The sequence below is a fragment of the Myotis brandtii genome, unplaced genomic scaffold (genome assembly GCF_000412655.1).
Source record: "Myotis brandtii unplaced genomic scaffold, ASM41265v1 scaffold423, whole genome shotgun sequence".
In the NCBI taxonomy this organism is placed as follows: domain Eukaryota; kingdom Metazoa; phylum Chordata; class Mammalia; order Chiroptera; family Vespertilionidae; genus Myotis; species Myotis brandtii.
In genome coordinates this window covers 3,994,614-4,002,907 of record NW_005366214.1, presented here as the reverse complement: position 1 = coordinate 4,002,907, position 8,294 = coordinate 3,994,614, and the positions used below count along the sequence as shown (strand labels likewise).

Sequence of the window (8,294 nt, the reverse complement as noted above, 5' to 3'; positions counted from 1 at the left end):
TTTTAATTTTAGAATCTGTGATTAGACTTTTTACTTGAAATTTAGTTAAGTTTACATTTTTCTTTTTTTGGAAAGGAAGGGCAAAAAGAGGAGGTTTTAAAGTAAACAAGGTGTTTTTTTTAAGTAAATAAAATTCTATTTTTCTGATATTCAAATGGAATTAATCAGTTTAGGCCCAATAAATCATTAGGTTTTATAGCAGTCAGTCTGCGTCACTGGTTGGTAGGTTAGTCAAGTCTCTTTGTTCTCCCTCAAAGTATTAGGGGAAAGGGGAGGTAATCTAATTTCAGTTGTCAACTATCACTTGTATGTTTGATTAGCAAAGCAGTTAAAATTAGGTTTAAGATAAGGATTGCAGATTTCCCTTTTATTATCAGTTTTGTTCTCTGGTCTTCAAGCTGCCACCTGCCGGCAAGATAAAATGACCTGGGAAATTTTTTTAAAATCCTTCAGCAGTAAAGATTAGGTTGGAAGATAACAATTGAAAGTCTGTTCTCTCCTCCCTCTCCAGCCCCTTTGATTGCCTGCATCCTCCTTTGCCCCTCCTAACAGCCTCTGTTCAAATGCCTGTGATGGCTCCTGTTTCACTCAGTAAGAGCCAAAGTCCTTACAGTGGACTACAGAGCCCCCTATATGATCTGATCCCTGTGACCTCTTGGATTCACTTCAGTCTGCTGTACCCACACAGGTCTCCTTCCTGGCTCTCCTGTTTCACTCAAACCCCAGGGTCTTACAGGCACTTGCTTTAGCTGTTCCCTCTACCTGGATTGTGCTTTTGGCCAAAGTCACATCTAACTTCAAGAGGGACTTAAAAGAAACAGAAAGGAATACTTGTGAACCATGACAGCCTAAAATGCATTCAATGGCTGTATGCGCCTGCAGAAAATGAGATTGGTGTTATGTACACTCCAGGAGACAGTCTTACTTGAACAAATGCCAGTAGCAGAGAGACTAGGACCATAAGGGAGCGTCTCATTGTAAGTACTCATTATTAGAAAGAGGTCAATGTTCCTGCATCTTTGGGGATGAAGTAGACTGGTGGTCCGTGAGGTCCAAAAGGTTGGCGACAGCTGAAGTAGAGCACCTGGCGTTTAGGGCGAGGTGAAATTTGCATGGGCAGAGAGCTAAGTAGGAAGAGATTCCAAGCAGAAGAAATAGGATGGCTGAGTAGGGAAGGCGGTGAGGCCAGTGAGGATGTTGGTCTTAGCAGGAACTTCACACACACTGACCTCCTAAGGGGACTGAGAGGTACATCCCTAAGAAGGCCTGCTGTTCATGTCCGAGGTTTCTTATGTTAATGATATTGCTTATCTCAAATCAGCTTTACTCTCAAGTGCAGTGCCATTTCAATAATACATGAATTTGTTTTTCACCCAGTGCAGTGCTGCCCTAAACCTAACAGTCTTGATGTAATTTTGGCTGATTGTCCAATCAGAAAAATTTGTTATGCCCCCCACCCAGATGAAGTGTTTGGGGCCTCAGGAAGAGATGCGGGCTGTATAGAGCCTTGGCAGTGGTCTGGCAGACCTGTGGGTCCACGCAGAAGACATTCTTCATAACCTCAGTGAGCCTCACTGGGCTGCCTGGCTAGCACCTGGCCAGCAGGAGCTAGGAGCTGTGGTGTAATTTGAACTGTGCACTTTAAGGCAAGTGCATGTGAGCAGAGGGGCGGGGACCACATGAAATGCTGTTTGAGGTTTCCTGTTTGCTTTAGCTCCACTGTTGCTGCTGCTCCTTTGCCACCACCACCCTCCAAGCCAAAATGAAGTAACATTAGCATTCAGGAGGTGAAGTTAAAGCTAAACGCAGTTAGGTATTTGATAGTTCATCATATTCCAAGTTTTAAACAATGGACAGCGTATTTCATAATTTTAAACATAGCCTTCAATTTATTAGCAACTTGTTTCTGAAGTGACTATCTTAAAGTGTATCATTATGTGCATATTTTTAGCTTCTAAAGCTATTACCCAAGTCTATTTATTGTGAATATAATTTGGATGTAAATATTACAAGACCTTTTGTTTTCATCAGAAAGCTTCCCTCCATCCACAGTGCTCTACTTCCTTCCATTCTAAAGCAGTAACCTATACCAGTTGTGGCTAGGACATGAGATAAAACAACATATTTTCTTAGCACATGTGATTCTTTGGAGTAGAAAGTGTGTGAATATAGTGGGAGTAAAAAACAAAAGCAAAACCCAACAGTGTGGGCTCTGCTCACTCACAGGACATTTCATCTTCCTGCTGCGCCAGCTGTTCTGTCTCACGTTGCAGGGGAGAATTATTAATCAATGTTAATAAATAAACCCTGCCGTCACTAACCCTGAAATATGAAAGCTGCCCCTTTCAGAGTCTTCTCCACTGCCATCCACTCCTGCAATTGGTGTTTCTGCCTTTGAGACGAGTAGACAGTTCACGTGGAAACCGTTGCTGTCTGCTTTCACACACCAGCAGGAACATGATGATCTCATCCTCTCTAGATAATGATACTTATCTCTTTGAGGTGCTTCTGGGTCACTAAAGAGAATTTTATGTTTGCCACGGAGCCTATATTTTAAGTTAGACTACCTTAACCCCCCTAATTTGATGTCAGTCTTTCTACTCATTTTCTGGTGGTGTGGGGAAAAGACAAATAGAAAATCTGAAAATATGAATTATTGTATATGTTGAATATTAACAATTAAAATGTACTGGATTTATTTCCCAGCATGATTTAAAATAACCTGTAAAAAAAAATCTCAAACTGGGGAAAAAAATTTTTTTTCAAACATCTTTGATTAACATTAACCACCCTAATTAATTTCTTAGGGAAGATCTCACCAGCTTTATTACCTTTTGACATAATTCTAATTATAAAATATGCATAATGAAATTTATCATTTTAAACATAAAATGTAGTGGCATTAAGTACATTCACAATATTGTTTAATCATCACCACTATCTATTTCCAGAGCATTTTTATTATCCCAAACAGAAACTCTGTACCAATTAGGCAATAACTCGCCATTCTCCCCTCCCCTCAGCCCTTTGCAACTGCTGTTCTTTCTATCTCTAGGAATTTGCCTATTCTAGATATTTCATATAAGTGAAATCATACAGTATTTGTCCTTTTGTGTCTGATTTCTTTCACTTAGCATAATGTTTTCAAGTTATATCCATGTTATAGATTGTAGGAATGTCATTTCTTTTTATGACTGAATATTATTCCCATGATATATATACTAGTTTATCCATTTACCCATTGATAGACACTTGGGTTTTAGCTATTGTGAATAATGCTGCTATGAATGTAGGTGTGTATAAGTTTGAACCCCTGTTTTCAATTCTTTTGGGTATATATCTAAGAGTGGAATTGCTGGGTGATATTTTAATTCTCTGTTCAACTTATTAAGGAACTGCCAGACTGTTTTCCACAATGGCTGCTCCATTTTACATTCCCACCAACAATGCATGAGGGTTCCAGTTTCTCCACAGCCTCACTAATAATACTTTTTTTCTGTTTAATCAGTGTGCAATGGTCTCTCACTGTGGTTTTCGTTTGCATTTCCTTGATGACTAATGATGTTGAGCATTTTTTCATGTGCTTATTGGCTATTTATGCATCTTTGGAGAAATGTCTAGGTTCCTTGCCCATTTTGTGGTAGGGTGGTTTGGGTGGGGTTTGTTGTTGTTTTCTGGTGTGTTGAGTTATAGGAGTTTTATATATTCTAAATATTAATACCTTATCAGATAGGTAATTTGCAAATATTTTTTCCCATTTGTGGGTTGTCCTTTTACTCTGTGGATGTTTACCTTGTTACTCTAGTGTATTTTAATGCACAAAAGTTTTTAATTTTGGTGAAGTCAATTTTTTTTTTCTTTTATTGCCTGTGCTTTTGGTGTCATACCTAAGAAATCATTGCTTAATCCAAGGTCATGAAGATTTTCAGCCATGTTTTATTCTAAGAGTTATATAGCTCTTAAATTTGGGTCTTTGATCCATTTTTTATTTTTATTTTTTTTTAGCAGTGATATAATATACTATTGTTTACTTTGTTGAGTCAGAGGGCTGTAAAACATAATTTATTGCCAAAGTAGATATCAGACCAACAGAAAGGTGCTTTAGAAGTTCAGTTACCCTGGGTTTATTTAAACTAAGAGGAAAAGGTCATAATGTTTCCATGCAATACATAATTGGTTCTTTAAATAGGGACAAGTAACAGAAAGAATTAAGGAATGCTGCACTTGTCATCCATATAAAACACCAACATTTTGAGTCATACATAATTTAAAGAAATGTTTCCAACACTTTTCGAAATAGTTGTCGCCAATACATGGAGGCATGCCTTAGGTGGTCATAGGAATGCAGTTTAGAAAAGAAAGAAAAAAAGTCACACTGGCCCTGGCTGGTGTGGATCAATTGGTTGGAGCATCCCGTGCACTAAAGGGTGGTGGGTTCAATTCCTGGTCAGGGCACATGCCCAGATTGTGAGGTTTGATTCCTGGTTGGAGTGAGTGTGGGAGGCAACCCGTCAATGTTTCTCTCTCTCTCCCATCCTTTCTCTAAAATAACTAATTTTTAAAAAAAAAAATCACACTAGAACTACTCAATTTCTTCAAAATTACTGTGCAAGAAAAACAACATTCAGCTACCATACTAATTTTACACAACTTCTATACAGTACCTTGACTTAAATCCAAGAGCAAAAGTTAAGACTCTCCTCTATTTTTGACAAACAACTGCACTTAGGTGATTTCTCCCCACCTCCCCCCTGGGTTTTACAATTTAGGCCTTTTAAATTGTTTTATTTAAAAGAAGGCAGGTTTTGTGCTTTTATACTGATGTCACCAGTGTTAATATTTCTTGGGATCTCAGGAAGATTCACATTCTTTACTGCTAATACAGCATGGGCTAGAGCTCCCGCTAAGCCAGCCTCAGATTTCTCCAGTTTATTTTGTGCATCAATTTGTGTAACAATCTCATTCATGTTGGTCTCATTCATGTTGGTCCCCCATCACTATTTCTGCAAGAATATTGTGAACCTCGCCTACATAGAAAATTAAATCCAGTTCACAGACATTTTCAAAAACTGTCTAATGTTTCCACAAATACTTGAATTAGATCTAAAATGCCAAGTTCACTTTCTGAAGAATCCACACAGAAGACAAAATATAACACTGCATAATGTCTGCAAATCAGTTTGTTGTCAGCTCCAATTAATAATCCTCCTCCTAGGAAATTACAAACATGTGCATCTCTCTTGGATACCAAATGGAATGTCTCCCTGATGATTCGTTGTGTTTCTTCACTGGAAGGCCTGTAGAACTTGGAGAGCCCAGCTTCCTGTGGTTGTTGAAGATGAGCATGGCCTTGATCATGGCTGAGCCAGGCTGGCCGGGGGGGTGCTGGTGGCCAGGGTCGGGGCAAGAGCCTCACCTGGGATCTTGGTGGGGATCCTTCCCCATCCACCCCTGATACATTTTTTTCTTTCGTTAACTTTGGTATATGGTGTAAGGTAAGGGTCCAACTTCATTCCTTCATGTGTGGATACACAGTTTCCCCAGTACCATTTGTTGAAAAGATTACCGCTTTATTTATGATGATGGATTGAGGTATTCTTTTCTTTTTTCCTGCCTCACCTGACACTGGACACACAGTTTGGAGACGGAACACTTGCAAACTGCTTCTTCCCCTTCATATTGCCTGGCTGGTGAAGATCCACCTTTATTCCTACAGTAATAACAACATTTATGCTCCCCATGGGTTCTATGATTCTTGCTACCAGCAATTAGCCTTCATATCCCTGTCTTCCCCATGGGCTGGTAGGTGGCTTTGAGAGTTGGTGAGACAATGTTTACAAAACACCTAGCACTGTGCCTCCCACTCAGCAGGGGGATCAGTTATGCCTTTCCTTTCCAGGCAATAGCTCCTGACTCTTCATGACTTAAGCAAAAAGTGAAATTTATAGAAAGGCCATTAAAAGCTCACAGACGAATAGGAAGGCTGGAAAGCCAGGCTTGGAAATGGGTAGGAACCAAGGTCATTTGAGGAAGGGTCTGTCCTTTCTTGCTTCATAGTGGGGCACACACCAAAATTTAGTGAAGCACCAAGACTATACATAATGCTGTATAAAAGATTTCCCAGAGGAAATCAGAGGACCATTAGGAAGAGGGAGTCAAAGATGGGCGACAATTTATGGCAACTGTTTGCAATAATTCATCTGGTTGGTTTCCCAACATCCACATCCTTTTCATTCATACACTCCCCAAAATGCTCCTGCCTCACATAATGCATTAGCCTCTCCCCAGAGGGAGACAATAAGAAGTGTTGTCAACTTCTGTTCCAAGTCCAGGATGGCTCTATGATGTATATATGTATGTGTACATATATATTTTTTTCTGAACGATCTGAGAATTCATTGGAAACATTGTGCTTTACCTCTGAATACTTCGATGTGTATTTCCTGAGAGCAAGGATGTTTTCTTACATAACCACAGTACAATTATTACAATCAGGAACTATAATAACGATAAAATACAGTTACCTAATCTAAGTCCACATTCAAATTTTATCAATTACCCCATAGCTCCAGCTCCTTTTCCCACTCCAAGGTTCAGCCCAGGATCGTGCATGGCACGCAGTTGTTGTTCCTTTAGTTTCCTCATTATGGGACAGTTCCTCAGCCTGCCTGCATCTTTGATGATGTTGCCACTTTTGAGTAGAGGCTGGTTATTCTGAGAATATGCCTCAATTTGCGATTGTCCAGTGTATTCTCATTATTAGTTTCATATTACACAATTCTGGCAGAACCACCACAGAACTAATGTCATGTCCTTAGTGCATCACATCTGGAGGCACATGTTATCTGTTTGTCCCATTACTGGTGATGTGATGTTTGATCTCTCAGATAAGGTGATACCTCCTTTTTTTCCTCCACTGTGAAGTCATTGTTTTCTCCCTTGTAATTAATGTGTAATTTGTGGAGAGATTGAGTCTAAATAGTCTGTTCCAGATCAAATTTTCACGCATCAGTATTTTCCAGCTCCCATCTTTATATTCTACTATAAGGAAAGACTTTCCCTTTTCCAGCTTTCAGCTCTTTGAAAATTAACACGGCCCAATATATTCTCACCCCATCTCTGACTCACCCTATTCTCAGTTCACTGTTAGCCTGACCTTTGACTGACTGCTATCCATCTGACTCCTACTCCATCTCTGGACTTCACCACTCCCCAAGTTTTCCTGTCTCCTTCACCCCACCCTGTTTTCTGCCTAGAGTCTGGACAGTATACCCTGGCAGGTAGAGTGGATATTGATAGTCTGTTATCAAGAGCATTTACCTCAGAGAACATTATATCAATCTTCCCCTCCTTTTAAGTATTTTATTACATCTTTATAGATTTCTACTATTTCCCATCAATCTTAAAAGTTATAGACAGCCCTAACCGGTTTGACTCAGTGGATAGAGCATGGGCCTTCAGACTGAAGGGTCCCAGGTTTGTTTCCGGTCAAGGGCATGTACCTTGGTTGCGGGCACATCCCCAGTAGGGAGTGTGCAGGAGGTAGCTGATTGATGTTTCTCTCTCATCGATATTTCTAACTCTCTATCCCTCTCCCTTCCTCTCTGTAAAAAAATCAATAAAATATATATTTTTTAAAAAGTTATAGACATACTTTCATTGTTAATCTTAGTATCATTGGCTTTTCCAATGGTCAAAATTAGTTGGGGTTTTTTTTCTTAAAACATGAGTCCTGGTTTTACTTTTTTTAATACTTTATTCTAAAATGTAGTTTTCAAAAATATACAATCCAATGACTTTTTTGAGAGAGAGAAAATAGGAATTAAGGAGTGGGCTGAATGTTCATTTATTTCATCCATTCATATATAAAACTCATATGGTGAAACCTTAATCTCTAATATGATAGTCTTTAGAGATGGGACCTTTGAAAGGTAATTAGGTCACAAGGGTGGAGCCTCATGAATGGGATTAGTGCCCTAATGAGAATAGGCCAGAGCTGGCCAGCTCTCTCCACCATGTGAAGACACAAGAAGTTGGCAGTTTGCCACCCAGAAGAGAGCCCTAACCAGAACCTGACCATGCTGGCACCTTGATTGCTGACTTCCAACCTCAGAACTAGGAGCAATGAATGTTTTATGTTTATAAGCTGTCTTTGTTATAGCAGCCCATCCTGACTAGGACAGGAAGCAAGAATAGCAAAAGTACAATTAAGCCTGAAGTAAGGCTAGTATATAGAATGCATGTCATGTGGGCATTGCTTGGTTTGGGGTATCCTTGTAGCCATGCGAAAGGAG

The 8,294-nt window shown here is 39.5% G+C and overlaps 1 pseudogene; it reads right to left on the bottom strand.

Moving 5' to 3' along the window:
* Window positions 1–4,564: 4,564 nt before the first annotated feature.
* On the bottom strand, window positions 4,565–5,358 carry LOC102249447 (annotated as a pseudogene).
* Between the last annotated feature and the right edge of the window lie 2,936 nt (window positions 5,359–8,294).